The 19,787-nt window shown below is 50.7% G+C and overlaps 1 protein-coding gene across 4 annotated transcripts in view; it reads left to right on the top strand.

The window, feature by feature from the left end:
* The first annotated feature begins 498 nt into the window (after window positions 1-498).
* KLHL25 (kelch like family member 25) overlaps window positions 499-19,787 on the top strand; it is a 36,298-nt gene continuing 17,009 nt past the window's right edge. For 3 of the 4 annotated variants that reach the window (XM_077937763.1, XM_077937765.1, NM_001258115.1), the window contains 1 exon segment: window positions 499-643. The gene's annotated coding sequence lies outside the window, so the exon portion shown is untranslated. 4 annotated transcript variants of the gene reach the window in all.

Here is a 19,787-nt window from a genome sequence, read left to right as displayed (position 1 = left end):
AAATACCCCGAAAAATACAGATTTCAAGTACAGGCGGGGTCTGGGGCTGCAGAAAGTCCCAAACATTCAAACAAGCCCAGAGTGAAAGAAAGGGTTTCATTAACACTCGGGCAAATGTGGTTCTGCAGAGTCTAAAGAGATCTACAACACTTGTGACCCGAACACAAAAGAGGCATATGCAACCTACAATGCTCCCTCCGGAAAGCTCTAGAACACCGTCGCGTTTTGTTCCCAAACTTGGGCCGCTGGGGTGGGCAGGCGCCTGTCTCTTTAAGAATCTGGTCGAAGTCCTTTTCCTCGCCCCTCCCCGCCCCCGGCCCCCCCACGCCCCCGGTCCCCCCTACCCGCTCGGGGCCGGCGCGGCGTGGGGCCCACCCCTTTCTTCTCTGAGGCTGCACTGAAGGGTTCGGCTACCCATCCGTCACAGAGGCGATGCCTCTGATTGGCTGCTGCGCTTCGGGCCGGGAGGCGGGGCGGGAAGGCCGGAGAAACTAGTTTGTTGGTGGCGCCTCGGCTATACCGCAGCGGGAGCGTTTTGGACTGTAGAGAGCCGGCCGACGGGAGCCACGGCGGGGCCTGCAGAGCTCGCGCGGTCGGCTAGGGGTGGTCTCTGAGGCGGCGGCGGCGGGGAGCGCCTCCGGCAGTGAGTACCCAGGCCGGGCGGGGGCGCCGTGCTCTGGCCGCTGCACCCGCGTCCCCGCTCCCTGCGCTGGGGACTCGCCACCCCCGGGCCGGGCCGGGACCTAGTGCTCGGAGCCCCAATGGGGCTGTGTGTCCCGCGAGGAGCCTGCACGGCTGGGGCGGGGGCCTTGGGACAATGGTGGGGAGCGGCGGCCGGCCGGCACCCCGCGGCTCCGCGAGGGAATTCACCGAGAGCTCTGCGCGAGGGAATGAATTGTTTGGCAAATGGATGTTGCGCGCGGGAGCCGCTACTCTTTCCCCAGGGAGTGGTTGATTCATTGAGTCCGCAGACTCTCTTTTTAAAAAATTACTATTGATCCTGGACAGAGAGACTGCTTGTCTTTGAGGACGCGAGCGGCGATGCCCCGCGCCTTGGACGCCCAGGCCGGATGGCTGCCTGCCCGGCGCAGAGCGAGAACCCGGGGTTCACAAGGGGAGGGTCTGCGCGGGCCTGGCCGCGGAGCCCCGGGCCGTTCACGTTCCCCCTGCCAGGGTCCCTCGTTTCGGTTTGCAGAACTGTCCAGCGGCAGAGAAAGGTCGCATTCGAAGGCACACCCACCTGTCCACCTGGGTGGCGGCCAGCCTAGCAGGTCCAGAGCAAGCCCTCCAGCCTGACTCTAATTCCCACGCTTGCCCTGGCTCCGAGACACCACCGCGCGATGTTACGCCCCCACTCCCCCTGTCTCTTTCGTAGTTGCTTTAGAAGCTTTTCTTTTGGGGGCTTGTGCCCGGGAGATACCAGACACTTTTTTGTGTTGCTGCTCTAAGCCCCCAAAGTGCATTCCCATTGTCTTTGAACAAAGAAAAATCTCTCTAGAGGCCTGACCCCGCGAACTGTGGGTGAGGGGGCGGAACCAGGCCCCTGCAGATTTAATCTGGACGCTCTTGGGTCCTGCTGCATCCCGGTGGCTTTGACCTTGGGGAGGGCGGGCTGGGCTTTGACTCTCCTCGGTAGTCAGGGCAGAGAATGCTAGGTGTCTGGACCATCTGGTTCCACTCTGTCGGCCCAATAGAGGGAGGAAGGGAAGTAAGTTAGCAGTGGCACCAGGAGAGGAGGCAGGATCCCACGGTCTGTATCCTGGAGCAGATTCCAGTGACTGTGATGGGGCCAAGCCCTTTGGGACCCTGGGCCCCAGTCTCCCCATTCATAGGAGGAACTGATGCTCAGTGTGCTGATCTGAGCTGTGAGGATTCCTGGCATGTTGGTGAAGGCTTGCCTGGGGGTCTGGGGAAGAGTAGGACACAGTCTACCCCATCTCTGGGTCCATTTGGTGTCCCAAGACCGGAGGCCCTTGGGTCCCCAAGCTGTGCCTGTGAAGGTTGACGGAGTCAGTCTTTTTCTGGCCCGGCAGCTATTTCAGTTTTGAGTCATTTGTCAGGCAGTGGCTCCAGGGAGGTTGATAAAAGGGAAGCAGAAATGGAAGACACCTTCATCCTGGGGTCTTGGGCTGCAGTTGGATTTATGTGTGTGGTGCGGAGAGAAGAGCTGAAGACAAGCTGTATGCTCCACATCGGAAGCAGGTTCTGTAGCCCGATGCCCCTTAATAGCGTTTTAAATCTGCGGGCACCCCGTGTGGGCAGAAGAGAGCAGGAAGAAAAGAGAACAATTACCCAGTGAAAAGCAAGCTTGATTCGTCCGTCTATCACTTGGGCGGGGGCAGCGGGGAAGGGTAGTATGAGTGAGAGTGTTACTTAGTGGGTGGTTTGTGACTGATTGATTAATTCATTCATTCATTGTTTGAACAGACCTGAGTGGGCACCTGCTGTGTGCCAGGCCCTGGGTTAGGTGCTGGAGACTCATCCTTTAGTGAGCACCTACATAAGGGAGTGCCGGCACATGGATTAGGAACCATGACACATCGTAGTGATAGAGGTAGCAAGAGGAGCGGAGGAGACACAGGTGGGCAAGGCTTCTTGGGGAGAGGATGCCTTGACTAAGATGGGAAAGGCATGTCACAGCCCAGATTCCAGGTGTAGGGCAGCCACCTTTTTCCTGTCTCTCACCCACACTTCTCCCAGAGGCCAATTCATTGCCAACCTCAAGATAGGCACAGGTTGAGGCCATGGAGAATGCAAGTGGGATGTGGTGGAAGGTTTGCTCTCGTCCCTCGTGTCTGGCCGCACAGTCAGCAGTCCAGCGCATTTGCAGGAAGCTGGATGGCTTCTGGATGCAGCCTCTCTTCTCCGGGGATCCTGAAAGAACCTACGTCCCTGGTCCCAAAGACCAGCCCATTGTCTGAGCCTCTAGTCCCTCTGTACCAGCAGGCAGTGTAGGCGTAGCCTGGCCAGTGTGGGCAGAGCTGGCACAAGAAAACACAGTGGCCAGACACAAATGAATTGGTTGATTGAAATGCTGGTTTTCATCTAATGTGGTAAATTTCATAATTTAATTGCCTCAGCCAGCCAAGGCTGTTGAAGCATTTTCCCCACCAGGAAACACTTAGTTGGAACAAGCTGTGGGTAGAGAGGGGAGGTGCAGAGGAGCAGGGAGGAGGGAGAACTTAAGCATCCACAGCTTTCAGTCACAGCATCCTAGCAGGACTTATCAATCAGCAGCTATCCCCAGCTGATGGAAGTCAGCCCAGCCCCTACAGCAGGTTCCAACCCCTTTCCTGGACCACCTCATTGCCGTACCAGCCTAAAGGTGTCAAAAGCTGATACCTGTCATCTTCAGGGCCTCATCATCCCATACTGCCTCCAGGTCCTTCTGGGGCTGTTAGGAGCTGGGGAAAGGGTGCTGTGGGATTAGGTGGGGAAGCGAAGGGGTTTAGGGATAGGAAGGGCTCCCTGTTAAGTCCTTTTAACCCAGGAGCAGTGGAAAGAGCATGGGCTCTGGCACCAGACTGGTGTTCAAATGCTGTGGGTCTGTGATCAAGTTCCTTAACCTCATTGAGCTTTGTTAGCTTTTCTCAGGGATATGGTGAAGGTTAACCACCATATTATGCAGAATCCCCTAGAATGGGGTCTGGCACCAAATGGGTGTCAGTCATGCCAGGCTCCCCTTTCCCTTTTTGGTTTTGGTCTCTGGGTGTAGAATTGAGCTTGGGTGCTTTTGCTCTGCAGCTGATTTGCAGCCCTCCCCTGAGCCCCCAGTCACCTCCCCCTACCCCTGCCCCGTCCCTCTCTTGACACTCTTTCTTATTGCTAAACCTTTCCTTCCAAGCCCTGCCCCAGCACCTTGTTGGATGATAAAGGATACGTGTGTATGTATTGACATTTTTTTCTTTTAAGAAGGAGTCTCGCTCTGTCGCCCAGGCTGGAGTGCAATGGTGCCATCTTGGCTCACTGCAACTTCCACCTCCCGGATTCAAGCAATTCTCCTGCTTCAGCCTCCTGAGTAGCTGGGATTACAGGCACACACCACCATGCCTGGCTAATTTTTGTATTTTTGTAGAGATGGGATTTCTCCATGTTGTCCAGGCTGGTCTTGAACTCCTGACCTCAGGTGGTCTGCCTGCCTCAGCCTCCCAAAGTGCTGGGATTACAGGCATGAGCCACTGTGCCTGGCCTTTTTTTTTTTTTTTTTTTTTTTTTTTTTGAGACAGAGTCTTACTCTGTTGCCCAAGCTGGAGTGCAGTGGTGCAATCTCAGCTCACTGTAACCTCCACCTCCTGAGTTCAAGCAGTTTTCTGCCTCAGCTTCCCCAGTAGCTGGGATTACAGACGCCCGCCACCACACTCGGCTAATTTTTGTATTTTTAGTAGAGATGGGGTTTCACCATGTTGACCAGGCTGGTCTTGAACTCCTGACCTCGTGATCTACCTGCCTTGGCCTCCCAAAGTGCTGGGATTATAGGTGTGAGCCACTGCGCCTGGCCTTTTTTTTCTTTCTTTCTTTAATGGCAGCTCTGTGGTCTCAGAAATCAATTTCATTGAGAAATTGCACCAAATTTTCTGCAAATACATACAAATCTTCCCAGCCATACTTTTCTCCCACAGTGGTCTCCCGTGCCCTGACTTGGGTAGAGAGTATGAGGCTCACCTGGGCCACGTCTTGTTTCAGTGTGACCAAGGTCTGAGGCCAACTCCGTGTCTTCACCATCCGGTAGCTAGAACCTTCAGATCTGGAACCTGTTGGCAGAAAGAGCACTTGAGTTGGAGTAGGGGAGTCCTGCTTGGCCCCTGCTTGGCTGTGTGACGCCATGCAGGTTCCCTTACCTCTGTGAGCCTCAATTTGCTTTCCTGTATAATACTTCTATTAAATGTTTTGCTATAGAATTTCAAAAGTTCTTGCAAGCTCTGGTATTCAGCCGTTTTATAAGGCTTGAGTTACTTGCTTAGCCCTTCTGGTCAGGAAGAGCTTGAGCAGCCAGTAGAATACAGAGGGGCCAATTTAGAAGTCAGGAATGGACTGGGCACGGTGACTCACGCCTGTAATCCCAGCACTTTGGGAGGCTGAGGCGGGCGGATCACCTGAGGTCAGGAGTTTGAGACCAGCCTGACCAACATGGAGAAACCCCATCTCTACTGAAAATACAAAATTAGCTGGGCATGGTGGCTCATGCCTGTAATCCTAGCTACTTGGGAGGCTGAGGCAGGAGAATCGCTTAAACCCAGGAGGCGGAGGTTGCTGTGAGCCGAGATCGCATCATTGCACTCCAGCCTGGGCGACAGGTGCAAAATTCTGTCTCAAAAAAAAAAAAAAAAAAAAAGTCAGGAATGGGGTTCTAGTTCCAGCTCTGCCTCGGATGTGTGCCGTGGGAATTGGGCAAGTTACTTTCTCTAGTTTTTTCACCTGTAGAATGAGAGGGGTGACGTAAGCAAGCTCCTAGTTTCCTGGAGACTCGATTGAGATTTTCCCAGTAACTCCAAAGGGACGGGGCTATTCTTGAGCCTCCGTCAGTTCCCTGTCCTTGCCCACTGCCTCAGAGTTTCGGGCCTCCTGCGAAGGGGTGGTGGAGACAGAAGACTGCATCAGGGAGCACCAGGCTGGGCTTAGGGGAGCAGGCGAGGGCTCAAAGGAAGGTGGTGTATGGGTTACTCATTTCCCAAGGCTGCCGCTCTGGTTGTGGGCAGGGAGCTGGGCAGCAGTTCATGGGAGCACCAGGATGACCCCCTCTGGAATGGCTAGGGTGAGACCTCCCTAGTGGGATGTCCCTTGGGCACAGAGCCAGGGCCACCTCCCAGCAGAGAGTTGGACAACGAGCTCTGAGGAGCAAGGGGGATCTTGAGCAAATTAGCCGGACGTGGTGGCATGTGCCTATAATTCTAGCTACTTGGGAGGCTGAGGCAGGAGAATCACTTGAACCCTGGAGGCAGAGGTTGCAGTAAGCAGAGATTGCACCATGGCACTGCAGTCTGGGCAACAGAGTAAGATTCTGTCTCAAAAAAAAAAGGGGGGATCTTGAGGGAGCCCAGTGGGGCAGGAGGAGGCGGCTGAACACCAGCCTGCAAGACCAGTTGGATGACTCCTCCCACGGGGAAGCAGAGCTGAGCAGGCCGTGGGAGCGCTGTGCCTGCTGCCACCAGCCCAAGGGCCACATTCACCTTAGGTGTCACTCCCCACCCACCTCTGCCAGGAGGAGTCTTCCACCATCAGCCATGTGGTGAGGAGTAGGATGCAAGGAAAGAATGGAGACAAAAAAGCCTTGCTTACATTTTTGCCTGTTCCCATTGGGCCCCCAAGGAGAGGCTGACCACAGATCCATCTAGGCTGAGCATAATTAATTTCCTAATTGAGATAAGGAGAAGCTTTGCTCATTCAAACCGCAGGACAAGCTGCCAGCCAGGTTTGCTGTTGGCCAGGCCAATTTGTGAGAGGAGTGAGGGCCAAGAGATGGAGCAGTTCTCTTTCTAGAAAACTATGGCGATTCCATCCATTGCCCAGAGTTCATATTCTGCACTCTAGCTGAGCTTGTGAGACCTTGGCAGCAAGTCCCTTAACCTGTGAATGCCTCTGTTGTTCACAGGCTTGGAAATCTGAGGGAGAAAGGTATCCAGCTCCATTCATGCCACAAACATTTATTTAGTTTTCTGAATGGCTCGCCCTGGAGTAGAAGCTGAGGAAAGAAAGTCAGGTTCAAAGAGCACCTGCTTGGGAGCTCAGTGTCTGACATGGGAGGCAGACAGGTGGTATGGCACAGTGCTAGAGTCTCAATAGTGGGCATGTTGAGAGTCTGCCTCAGTTTCCTCATTGATGAGGTGAGGAAGTGGACTGTTGGTTTCCTCATTTCAAATGTGTCCAGGGAATTTTTTTTCCCCATCTGTTCTCTGCCAGGCTCTGGGATTCAGTGGAGAACAAGGCAAGGTTCTCCCCGGCCCCCTCCTGATCCCACATTCAGCTGAGGGAGGCAGACAACAGACTGACAAAAATATGAAGCTGCAGAGGAAGTAGACAGGGAGGTGTGGGAAGATGGTCAAGTGAGGATGCCCTCCAAAGAGGAGTCAAGGAAGGCCTCTCTGGGGTGGTGACATTTGAGCCAGCCACGGGAGGATCAGAGAAAGGCCTGCCAGGTGGGGAGCACAGCTCGTGCAAAGACTGGGCCTGTGTGGGCTGCGGACGAAGACACCATGAGGCACAGAGAGGCGCCACACCCTGACTATCTGCAGTCCTCTGGTACAGGGGGAGACTAAGGATAACATTGTTCTCTTTCATTTTATTGTTTTTCTCTGATTTAAATAATATATCAATGGATTTCCTTTTTTTTTTTTTTTTTCTTGAGAACTAGTTTCTCTCTCATTGCCCAGGCTGGAGTGCGGTGGCGCGATCTCAGCTCACTGCAACCTCCACTTCCTGGGTTCAAGCGATTTCCTGCCTCAGCCTCCCAAGTAGCTGGGATTATAGGTGCAAGCCAGCACGCCCAGCTAGGATTTCCTTTATAAATGAAAAGTATAGGAAAAGATGGAGCACAGTGTGAGGGTCCATCCTCTCCTTTGTATCTGTCCACAGATGGGTGCATACCCTTCTAGTCCTCCGTTGTATGTGTAGATTTTGCATTTATGTAATTTGAATCATACTCAATACTCTACAACTTATACTACTTAGTGTGTGGTGGAGCTCTTTTTCACAGTGTCGTCATATTCCACACTGCAGCCAAACCATCATTTCCTCTCATTGTGTCCTAAGGAGAGACTTTAGGTCATGCCTCATTTTCCCTGTACGATCAATGAAATCTTGTGTGTCCTTGATCATGCATCTTTATGAGCAAGTGTGATTATGTTAAATTTTCATTGTCAAAGCCAAATGCCTTTTGCAAAGACTTATTCAGTTTACTGTCCCACTAATAATAGTGCCTGAGTGCCCATTTCTCTACAGACTCACCAATTTTTTTTTTTTTTTTGAGATGGAGTTTCGCTTTTGTCACCCAGGCTGGAGTGCAATGGCGTGATCTCGGCTCACAGCAACCTCCGCCTCCTGGGTTTAAGCGATTCTCCTGCCTCAGCCTCCCAAGTAGCTGGGATTGCACGCATGCACCACCAAGCCCAGCTAATTTTGTATTTTTGGTAGAGATGGGGCTTCTCCATGTTGGTCAGGCTGGTCTCAAACTCCTGACCTCAGGTGATCCGCCTGCCTTGGCCTCCCAAAGTGCTGGGATTACAGGCATGAACCACTGCTCCCAGCCCCCACATTTTTGGTATTATCCGCATTTTTAGTTTTAGTTAATGTGATGGGGCAGCGGGGGCGGAGGGGGAGTGCAGGGGCGGTGGAATCTCATTGTTCCATTAAAAAAAAAAAGTTTATTCAGGCTTTGTCCTTTGATTCTAGTCCACGTTTGTCTTTCCAGAAGATCAAAATTTATTGAGTGATGGTTCTGCCTCTCATTGGTCTCTTGACCTCAGCTGGGGACTCATCTGTGAAATGAGGCCGTTAATCCCTGCCCGCCCCTGCCCACCACTAGGCTGCTGTATTTTTTACATGGGAAAATGTTCCTAAAAGTTCATTTTATGCTGAGAAGCTCAGCAAACATGAAGAGGCATGGTTTTTTACTAGGGAAATGGAAGTATCTGGAACATTTGAATGAATTCAGGTGTTTCTAAACAGCCAGCATATACAGGGGAGGAGCTGGGGTGACTTTGCCCATGTGCAGTGGAGCTGGCCATAGGTGGGAGGTGTCTGCCTATTGTCCCAGAGATGCACGGGACCTTACCTGGCTGAGAGAGCCATCTGGCTGGGCTTGAGAGCTCTTCACAGAGGGCTGACCCAGTCAGTGATCTGTCACCTGTCTGCAGGAATAAAGAAATGAGCCAGGAGGACAGAGAGAGTTCCCTAGCTGGTCTAGAAAAAGACCCAGAAAGGGGCAGTGGCCACCACAGACTCAACCCTGTTTACTTGCCTGTGTGGTCCCAGGAGGCATCAGGCCCCGTGATAGAGGAGCCAGGGAACTGCTGACCATGGCCTGGGCCCCAGAGGAATTCATTACTGCTGGGGTTAGGTACCTGGGGACGTTTTGGCCAGGCTCTCCTCACCCTTCAGGAAGCAACATCCAGGTTTGGCCATGATTCCCCTGCTGCCCTGGAGATGACTCAGAACCAAGCTCCAGAGGAGGCTCCTGTGATCCCAGCCAGCCTGACCTACTTGGAACAGTCTCAGGGACGGATGTAGGTAGGGGAAGGGAGAGGATAACCAAGGGGACAATGGGACCCTCAAAGGGCTTGGTAGGGAGGCCTCCTGCCTTTATACCTCTGCAGCTAGTGAGCAGAAGGGAGAGGGGAGGGGCCTCGCTGAAAGCAGTTTTTGCATTTATTAGACACCTGCTGATTCTGAGAGTTGGGTGTTTCATTAAGAGAGTAAGGGAAGCATCTCACTCTAGAGCTGGTTTTGCATGGGTTCTCCTGGGGCAGGGGGGTGAGTCGGCTGCCTTTGCTGGGCTCCTGTCCCACTGCCATTCTGAGCACAGCTTGAAGGCATTTCGCTGAGTTGGAGTGAGGTCGGATCACCAGGTTTCTTTTCATGCATCAACTGGTATATCTGTGTTGCAGGAAGTTGCAGTTGCTATTTTTACCACTCCAACCAGGACTTTTTACTGGGAGGTACAATTACAAGCAAAATGCCAGGGTTTGGCTGGTTAGCTAAGCCCTGGGAGGCTGCTGTGGGCTGAGGCAGGGCCACTGCACATGGTCCTGTGTTGTACAAAGTAAGACACGTTTGCATGTGGACACACACCTACCCTGGTTGCTGGGCGGCTTTGTCTGAACCACTTCCTGTGCCTGGAGTTTCCTCTAGGTGGGGGAAAAAAAGGACTTTGCTGGGTTTTGCCCGGATAATTGTACCTGGCTGCCGGGCAGCTCCAAAACTGTAAGCCATGTTGTTCTGACTGCCCAGAAAGTTGAAGCTTTGTTAAACGAGATTGAGAACCTACTCTGTGCTACCCACTGTGCTAAGGACCAGGATACATCAGTCTCTGATGTAGAAATACATCAGTCTCTGCTCTCTAGCATCACATGTTCAGGAATTGAAAATGCAGAAAGCGTGAGTAGTCTCTGCACCTTTTGGATGATTACCTGGTGTGTTTTTAATGTCTATACATTATGACTAGAGGCCAGATGGGGCTTATATAGGTTTCTATTGCAGCATAACACATCACCACAAGCTTAGTGGCTTACTCAGTACCTATTGATTAGTGCACAGTTCTGTAGGCTGGAAGTCTGGGCTGGCCTGACTGCGTTCTCTACTTAGGGTCTCACAAGTCCAAAATCAAGGTGCAGCTGGACTGGATTCTTGAGGCTCTGGTGAAGAATCTGCTTCCAGGCTCAGGTTTTTGGCAGAATCGAGTTCCTTATGGTTGTAGGACTGAAGTCTGTCCCCATTTCCTTGCTAGCCGCAGCTGGGTGCCAGTCTCAATGCCTTCCATCTTCAAGCCTGCAGAGATGTGTCACATCCTTTCTTGCTTCGAATCTCTGACTTTTACTTTAGGGACCAGCTGGAGAAAACGCTGCAATTTTTTTTTTTTTTTTTTTGAGACGGAGTTTCACTCTTGTTGCCTGGGCTGAGTGCAATGGCGCAATCTCGGCTCACTGCAATCTCTGCCTCCCAGGTTCAAGCAATTCTCCTGCCCCAGCCTCCTGAGTAACTGGGATTACAGGTGTGCACCACTACACCTGGCTAATTTTTTGTATTTTTAGTAGATACAGGGGTTTCATCATGTTGGCCAGGCTGGTCTCGAACTCCTGACCTCAGGTGATCCGCCTGCCTCGGCCTCCCAAAGAGTAGGGATTACAGGCATGAGCCACCGTCCCAGCCAACTCTGCTTTTAAGGAGCTTATTGACTAGATCAGGCTCACCCAGATAATCTCCCTTCTTTAAGATCGACGCCTGGCCTAAAATGTTTAAATATGGCCGGGCACAGTGGCTCACGCCTGTAATCCCAGCACTTTGGGAGGCCAAGGCGGGTGGATCGCCTGAGGTCAGGAATTTGAGACCAGCCTGGCCAACACGGCAAAACCTCATCTCTACCAAACAAACAAACAAACAAACAAAAATACAAAAATTAGCCAGTCGTGGTAATCTCAGCTACTTGGGAGGCTGAAGCAGGAGAATAGCTTGAACCCAGGAGGCAGAGGATGGCAGTGAGCTGAGGTCGCATTGCTGCACTCCAGCTTGGGTGATAGAGCAAGACTATGTCTCAAAATAAATAAATAATAAATAAAATGTTTAAATATGGTATATGTTGATTATCCTGCAAATAATACGGCAGGTACCAGGCAGGCACCAGGGAACTCTCACGTGGGTCTAACAGATCTCTGGATCATTTTGATTCTTTCTCCCGTGGGTATTGTGGCTAATCCCCGTTTCATTTAGCAGTATTTATTAAGCATCTAATCGATTCTAGGTAGCAAAGATGACACAGAACACTGTCCTTGAGCTGCCAGTACAGAGAAGGGCACAATACACAGTGACCTGAGGAGTGGACAGTGCAGTCCAGCAGTAGAAGAAAGGCTGCCGTGCTGCAGCAGAGACACAGAGGGCAGAAGAACGCTCATTCTAGGAGAGACGACAAAATGATGTTCTTTACTGCATGCCATATGCCCTGTGCGCTGCATGGGGTGCCACATTGTAGGTGCTCAGATTTCAGTGTATTTACTGCATTCATTTTCTGAGCATGTACTATGGACAAGGCCATCTACATGACCGACAAATATAAAATCCAGAGTGGGGTGCAGCTGTGAAGGGAGAGATTATGGAGGGGAGGGTATAGGGCTGAGCAGGGAGAATGAGGGGAAGGGAGGGGGAGAGCTAAAGCTGAGAGAGGGAGGAAGAGGGGCTGGGGGTGGGACAAAGCTGGAAAGGGAACCGATTGAACATAGCTTGGATGTGAAAGCATCATTGAAGGCTTTTGAGCAGGAGCTCTCACAATTTGGCACTGGGTTGTTAGGTGTGGGAAGAGAGGGTTCAGGGGCCTGGCCATAACCTGGCCTGCAGTGGTGGTGGCAAGACTGGGAAGGAAAACCCCAATGCAAGGTCCCAGGAAGGAGGATGCAGTGGAACTTGGTGGCTAAACAATATGCTAAAAATGTGTACATGAATGACTGGCTATTTATGGGCACCCATGTTTTTGCTATAAATACACATACATATGTAATTTCAAGAGACCAAGAATTATCAACTGCAAAGCCCAAGTGTAGCAGTCTACTCATGGCCCCTGTACTTTGCTACTGGAGGGCCTGCCCTCTGCAAACCCCTGAGGTCTGTTTTTTTTGGAGAAGGATGAGGTGGTCCTGTGGGGGAGAGAAGGCTTTTGATAATGAAGGGAGGAGCAGGCAGGGCCAGCTCATTAGAGGGAGACAGCCAGCAGTGGGTGAGAGGGTACTGGGTCCAGCTGCCTCTAGTGACAGCAGGCTCTAGTGCCTGCATTGTAGAACAAACAGGATGGAGACCCCCTGCATAGGCCCCCATGCTTCCTACAGAAGTTTCTTTTTGTGAGTTCTTGAAAAAAACTGTGGTTAGTGTGGAGGATAAGAAAAATCTTCTGGCCAGGCATGGTGGCTCACACCTGTAATCCCAGCACTTTGGGAGGCCAGGGCGGGTGGATTATTGGAGGTTAGGAGTTCAAGACCAGCCTGGCCAACATGGTGAAACTCTGTCTCTACTAAAAATACAAAAAATTAGCCGGCATGGTGGCGTGCACCTGTAATCCCAGCTACTCAGGAGGCTGAGGCAGGAGAATTCCTTGAACCCGGGAGGTGGAGGTTGCAGTGAGCCAAAACCACGCCATTGCACTCCAGCCTGGGCAAAAAGAATGGAACTCCATCTCAAAAAAAAAAAAAAAAAAAAAGAAAAGAAAAATCTGCTACCCCAGTGTTCTCAAAGTGTGGTCTGGGTGTCCCTGAGATTCTCTTGGTGGAGAGTCCACAAGGTCAAAACTATTTTCATGGTAATACTAAAACATTATTTGTCTTTTTCACTCATTCTCTCCAGAGTGCATAACTCAGTGAACCGATGTTTTCCAAATGGCTGGTGCCTGATGTTACAAAATCACGCATGGGTAAACAATCCATTCAAAGTGCAGGACAGGCTGTCAGATGGGAATGCCACTGAGTACAAAAGTTCATTGATACGGGCTCAGATTTCACATTGCAGCTAACCTTTAAGGCACTATACTTGTCAAGTTTTAGTGTAGTATCAAAGGAGAGTATCCACAATGATCTGAAAATACAATCTCCCTTTTCCAACTATGTGTGTAAGGTTGGATTTTCTTTATATTGTATAGTCAAAACAATGCATTTCAACAGATTGAATGCAGAAGCAGATATGAGAATCCAGCCACTATCTGGTCAAAAAGCAATTTAGAAAAATGACATGTAACAGTTGCACATATTTTGGGGACACCTGTGATATTTTGATACACAGCATACAGTGTGTAATGATCAAATCAGGTAACTGGGATACCCATCACCTGAAACATTTATCTTTTCTTGGGAAATTGATTTATGAAAAACACCTGTTACTGCTGAGCACAGTGGCTCACGCCTGTAATCCCAGCACTTTGGGAGACCGAAGCAGGTGGATCATTTGAGGTCAGGAATTTGAAACCAGCTTGGCCAATATGGTGAAACCCCGTCTCTACTAAAAATACAGAAAACTTAGCTGGATGTGGTGGCACATGCCTGTAATCCCAGCTACTTGGGAGGCTGAGGCAGGAGAATTGCTTGAACCTGGGAGGCGGAGGTTGTGGTGAGCTGAGATCATGCCATTGCACTCCAGCCTAGGCGGCAGAAAAACATTTGTTATTTATGTTAACATGTGAAGGTTTTGTTATTTTAAATTAACATAGTTTTTTGCTCAGTTTTAATTTCAACTCTGGTAAATACCAATAGGCAAAACCACATAAGCAGAAGCCCCTTAGGGTCCTGAGTTATTTTTCAGTTGTAAAGATCCTGGGACCAAGCAGTTGTTGAGAAAAGCTGTACCATCTAAAGCCCCTGAAAACCGGGAGCTGAGTGTCGGACCCTGTGCCTGGCTCTGCAAACCACCTTCCCTTTTCAGTCCCTCACCAGTCCTTTGGGGTTGGTGTAATTCTTTTAGTATCTGTTTCACAAATGAGGAAACTGAGGCACTGAGCATGAATCCCAGGCACAGGTCTCACAGCGCAGAGGTGGGAGCGCCGGCACGTGGGGATGTCCCAGGCAGAGAGGAAGGCAGATGTCGGGGGGTGGGACAGGGGGAGCCTGCTCTGTATGCTCTAGTCCTCCGCCTAGTATGCAGTGCTGAGCCTGGCAGGGAGGTGTATCTCCATGTGCTGTCCTCTTTCCTGATGCCTGGGAAGACAGGCATAGATTTGCTGTGGCAGCGGGAGGCTTGGGAAATCAAGAGTTTGTAATAGCATGCCTCTGTTCAGGCACACGCAGTGTTGGTGTGCTTCATCTTCATAAATATCCTACATTTTGCTGTTTTGGAGTGAAACAGCTTTGAGTACTGGCTCCAGCCAAACTAAGAATGTGTGCACGTTGCTTATCTTCTCAGAGCCTCAGTTTGCATATCTGTACAACCAGGACAGGGAGACCTTGTGAAGATGTTGAAAGGATTGAATGAAAGAATATAGATAGGGCTCCTGCACAAAGGCTCACATACAGCAAGGTGCTTGAAGATAATACCACTTTGGACACAGAGTTCAATAGGTCAAAAGGGTGTGCAGTGAAAACAGTCTCCCCTGCTCTCCTCTCCGCCATAGCTAGCAGTAACCAATTTCTTACATAGCCTGCCGGAGAGAGTTTGTGCATGTGCCAGTAGGTGTGTCTATATTATATATATGTGTGTGTGTATGAATAGTCTGGTTTTTCACACATATCAAAGGTAACATCTGAGCCGGGCGCGGTGGTTCACACCTGTAATCCCAGCACTTTGGAGGACTGAGGTGGGCAAATCACCTGAGGTTGGGAGTTGAAGACCAGCCTGACCAACATGGAGAAACTCTGTCTCTACTAAAAGTACAAAATTAGCTGGGCATAGTGGCACATGCTTGTAATCCCAGCTACTTGGGAGGCTGAGGCAGGAGAATTGCTTGAACCGGGGAGGCAGAGATTGCGGTGAGCCGAGATTGCACCATTGCGCTCCGGCCTGGGCAACAAGAGTGAAACTCCATCTCAGAAAAGAAAAAAGTAACATCTGATACACAGCTCTTTATTTTAGTGGAGAAAGCCAGTTGTTTTGTTTTTGTTTTTAAGACGAAGTCTTGCTCTTGTCGCCCAGGCTGGAGTGCAATACTTCGATTTTGGCACTGCAACCTCCACCTCCTGGGTTCAAGCGATTCTCCTGCCTCAGCCTCCTGAGTAGCTGGGATTACAGGTGACTGCCACCACCATGTTGGCCAGGCTGGCAGGTGATCCACCCACCTCAGCCTCCCAAAGTACTGGGATTACAAGCATGAGCCACTGCCCGGCCCCTTTGGTGTTTTTAGACAGCTGTGTGGTACTCCACTCTGTGCAGGTGCCCAAGTTTATCTCACCAGGCCTCTTATTTGTGAACATTGTGGTTGTTTGCAGCCCTTCCTTTTGTAACCATGCTGCGGCATGTAACCATTTTGTAACCACGTGCAGGCATGATGGAAAGGAAATTTTTAGGAGTGGAAATGCTGGGGCAGAGGGCACATGCATTTGTCATTTTGTAAGATGTTGCCCAATTGTTGTCTGAGGAGATTGTGCCAGCTATGCTCCCCCTGCTCTCATCTCTCTCGGCGGGTAAAGGAAGAGTTGTATCTTGGGCTTTGGGAATTGAGAGGCATTCTCATTCTGATTCAGTATCAGCATTGACAGCCTGGAGAAGAACAGGGAGGGAGAAAGAAATTCACTACCAGTAAGTGGCCAGTGCTTGGCTTTTGTTCATTTTTTGTTCTGTTCTGCATGTTTGTGTTCTTCCAAGACTGTCGCTCCTGGTGGTTCATTGAAAGTGATATCTAGGCCACAGTGCTTTTAATGGCTCCATCTGTGGGACCAGACAGGAGCAGAGACAGCCTCCCTCCAGGTCCTCAGGCTGCATCTGTTTACAAAGGCCAGTCGTGCTGTAGCGGCGGAATCCTCCTCAGGGGGCCATGTTGGCTTTGGAGGGAGCCAGTCTTGCTGCCCTTCTTTGTTTCTCTCTCTGGCTTGCTCTGGATAAGTGGAAGTAAACAAGTTACTTCACCAGGTGGGTGAACCTGAGTGCCGAGTTCTTTGTCCCCTCTGTGGTGAGAGCAGTGGAGTCCATTGTATGGACATTACTCCCGTCTGGAGCAGCAGCTGGGCTTGCAGATGACTCCCAGCTCTGGGGTCCAGAGAAAGCCTGAGCAGCGCCTCCAGGCTGAGGGGCTTGGGATGCGGCAGGTAGAAGCCAGGCGGCACCTTCCATCTGCCTTGGCAGATTTAGAGGGGCCACCACCCCTCCTGAGCTGAAAGAAGCCTCTTCGTTGCAGGGGGGTTTAAGTGTGGCTTGCGGGTGGCCTGCCTGATAAATAGAACTTTTAGGACAGTGTGACATAAAAAAATTTTTCTCGAAAGGATTTATCTCAAGAGAATACAGTGAACCAACAGAAGCAAAAGGCATTATTTTTTCCTTGGATAAAAATTCAGAAAATTATGGGTGAATGGATTAGTAAGCCATAGTGATGTTTCCATGGACATTACGGTTTACAGTTGACAACCACAAAGACACTAGACTGAGGTTCGTGAGGGCTCCAGAAGGCTGGGTCCCCAGTGTCTGCACTTGGCAGACCCCTAATCAGTCTTTGTTCAGTAGTGAGGGAAGGGTAGGAAAATGGCAACTGTGAAAAGTTGAGGTAAAACCAGTGTAAAATAGTATTCCGTAACTGCAGTAATTTCAAAGTGTTTATTTTGGATTAAAAGCTCAACATAATAAGCCAAAGTGAAAATAGTCATTGTGTTTGCAGTGTTTCTCAATCTTGCTGGCACCCCCCACCCCTAAGCCTTTTTAGACATGTTTTTCCTAATTCATTCCCTCCTCATTGCATTTTAATACCGCGTATATATCTATGCCTTATACATACGATGAAGAAGAGTTTTTCATTCCCCAAGAACTAAGCTGTGTGTCCCCATCCACTGCCTCCTCCCTGCTCACCCTGGTCAGGCGGTGTGGTTCTAGGGCATTAGTGTCTTTTCTGTCTTGCTCCTCACTGTTATGTCAGTAAAAGACAACACAGTGGAGCTCCTGGGTGAGGCTCTTGGCCTCTCTCCCTTGGTCTGCAGAGCTCCCACTCAAGAAGACAGGATGCTGGGCAGAAAGGCGGGTGCTGCCCATCCATGGCTGCTTCTATCTGTACCTGCCCCGGGCTGGATGTGTGGCCTGGACAGTTCCTCCCATGTGAGGGCTCGGCTGGCTTCTCCTCTTAGCAAGATGGCTTCTCTGTTAAAACAAACAAACAAACAAAAAAATTGTTGGTGAGGAGCTGGCCAAATCCATACGTTGCCTTCGAGTAGCTGGGCAAGTCCTGGATAGGTCCTTTCTCTAGGGTGAACTTTCTCAATCCTGATTCCCCATGTGATCACAGAGGCTGCTGCCTACTAGGACCAGTGACCCACAGGAGAGAAGTTGATATCATGGGGCCTGGGAGCTTAATCCTCTTCAGGATCCCACTGTCCTGGTTGCACAGAAGCTGGTGGAGAAGGACTGCTTAAGGGGTAGACGGAGAGGAGAGTGTCCTGGTGCTGGGACCTGCTGGTGGACACAGGGCTGAGGCCCCACAGATCTCTCTTCTGTCCCCTTTGGTGCTCAGCAAAGAGAGGGATGGCCTGGATTTGAACACCACCCCTTCCCCAGTCTTGGGCCAGTGAGCTCACATAGTGTAGTTGTGGGAACAGACTCAACAAGACAGAGCCCTGGGCTCTGCCCCCACTCCTTGCGTAGCTTTGGGCAAATTGCCTAACATCCCCCTGCCCAGTTTCCTAAGCTGTGAAATGCAGACCATGATTATACCTAAGGCTGAGTAGGGATGAGGTGAGTTCACACACGAAGCGCTGAGATGGTGCCCAGCATATCGTACTAAGCAACTGTGATTAGCACTGTTGTTGCCATTATCATTAACCTGCGAGCTTCTATTTTCTTATCGGTAGATTTTTTACAGAAATAGTGTGGCATATGGCAGGATTGGATTTTCTGGCTCTCTGGTGGGTGAGTGAAGGCGTGTAGCTGGTTTTGGCCAGTGAGATGTGAATAGAAGTGCTGTGTGTTTTTCCAGGCCAAGCATTTAATTGTCAGTGCTATGCTTTCCAGAGCTCTCTCTCCGCCCTGTGGCATAGTGACTGGTGACATGGTGGCAGCTCTGTCATCTGGGTTCCTAGGAGTGGGATTGATGAGCACACTCATCACCGCCTGAACCATGATGCATGTATTAATAGTATGAGCAAGAAATAAAATCTTTCTCCTGTATAGCTGCTGAGATTTGGGGGTTGTTCCTTGCTGCGATAGAACCTTGTCTGTCCTGATTAAGACAGAAAGTCATAACCATGTTGAGCTTGGTTGTGAGGATTAAATTTTGTATGTAAAATGCCTAGCACAGTATCAGGTACATGATAGTCGTGCATTTGATTTGGCTCCCTTCCTGGACAGAATCCCCTATTCATTTTTAGCAGCAAGTGTTGCTTCATCTTTCAGCAGTTTCACAGGCCCTGACCCCTTACCTCCTGTTCTGTGCCTTCTTTGTGAAGAAGAGCTTCACCGAGCTGTTTAGGACCCAGCATGGTGCACTGCCCGACCCATTCCTCTGGAGTGGAGAAGGCATCCATCTCAACTTGTAATCACAGCTCCCACTCCCTGGTGACCAGCGGCTGCAGTCACCCTGGGACTCGGAGGTCGATCCTGGAAGTTAAAGTGGCTGCCCTTCAAGTGTGCTTAATGTTTGGGTGCGTTAAGAAAAAAGGCTGGAGCATGTGGAGAAGGCACTGAAACATTGGCCGGCCCTCTAGGTCTGTCGGGACCTCCCTTCACTTTCCAGGCTTTGGCTGCAGGCTGACGGGTAGCCATGTAGAGAGTAGTCCTCTGATTCATTGTCCACAAGGGAGACTGTGTCTGTGTCTGGGTGGGGAAGGAGACACAAGTTTGAGAGCATTGGTTGTTGGCAGTGTTGATCTTGACCTCAGAACAGCAGGTGAAGCCAGGTGGTCTCACTGCGTGCACTGTCAGAGGCTGCAGCAGGGCTGTGGTTCTGTGCTATTGGGGTGGGCATTGGCTGGGAGCTGTTTGATGCAGGGACCTCGTGGGATTGCCTGAAGGGGAAGCCCATTTATTACCAAGCATTGTCTGAAGCAAACATCCTCAGGCCTTCCCTGATCCTTGCTCCATTCTAGAACTGCCCCATGGGCAGCCCATTCCTGTGCGGGAGGCATGGGGGCCAAAGTGAGGCAAGGAAGCGGGGGTGAGGCTGCGGGCTAGGAGATCTGAATACTGCCTAGCAAACTGTCCACCTGAGACCAGAAGGTGCCATTTCACAATTCTTGTGACTTCACTGCAGGTTTCAGATCTTTTTTTTTTTTGAGACAGAGTCTCGCTTTGTCGCCCAGGCTGGAGTGCAGTGGTGCCATCTCGGCTCACTGCAACCTCCGCCTTCTGGGTTCAGGCCATTCTCCTGCCTCAGCCTCCCGAGTACCTGGGACTATAGGCGCCGCCACTACGCCTGGCTAATTTTTTGTATTTTAAGTAGAGACAGGGTTTCACCGTGTTAGCCAGGATGGTCTCCATCTCCT

Source organism: Macaca mulatta, chromosome 7 (assembly GCF_049350105.2).
Source record: "Macaca mulatta isolate MMU2019108-1 chromosome 7, T2T-MMU8v2.0, whole genome shotgun sequence".
NCBI lineage: Eukaryota > Metazoa > Chordata > Mammalia > Primates > Cercopithecidae > Macaca > Macaca mulatta.
Note: the sequence above shows the minus strand (reverse complement) of the source record. Positions and strands in the feature narration are given on the sequence as shown.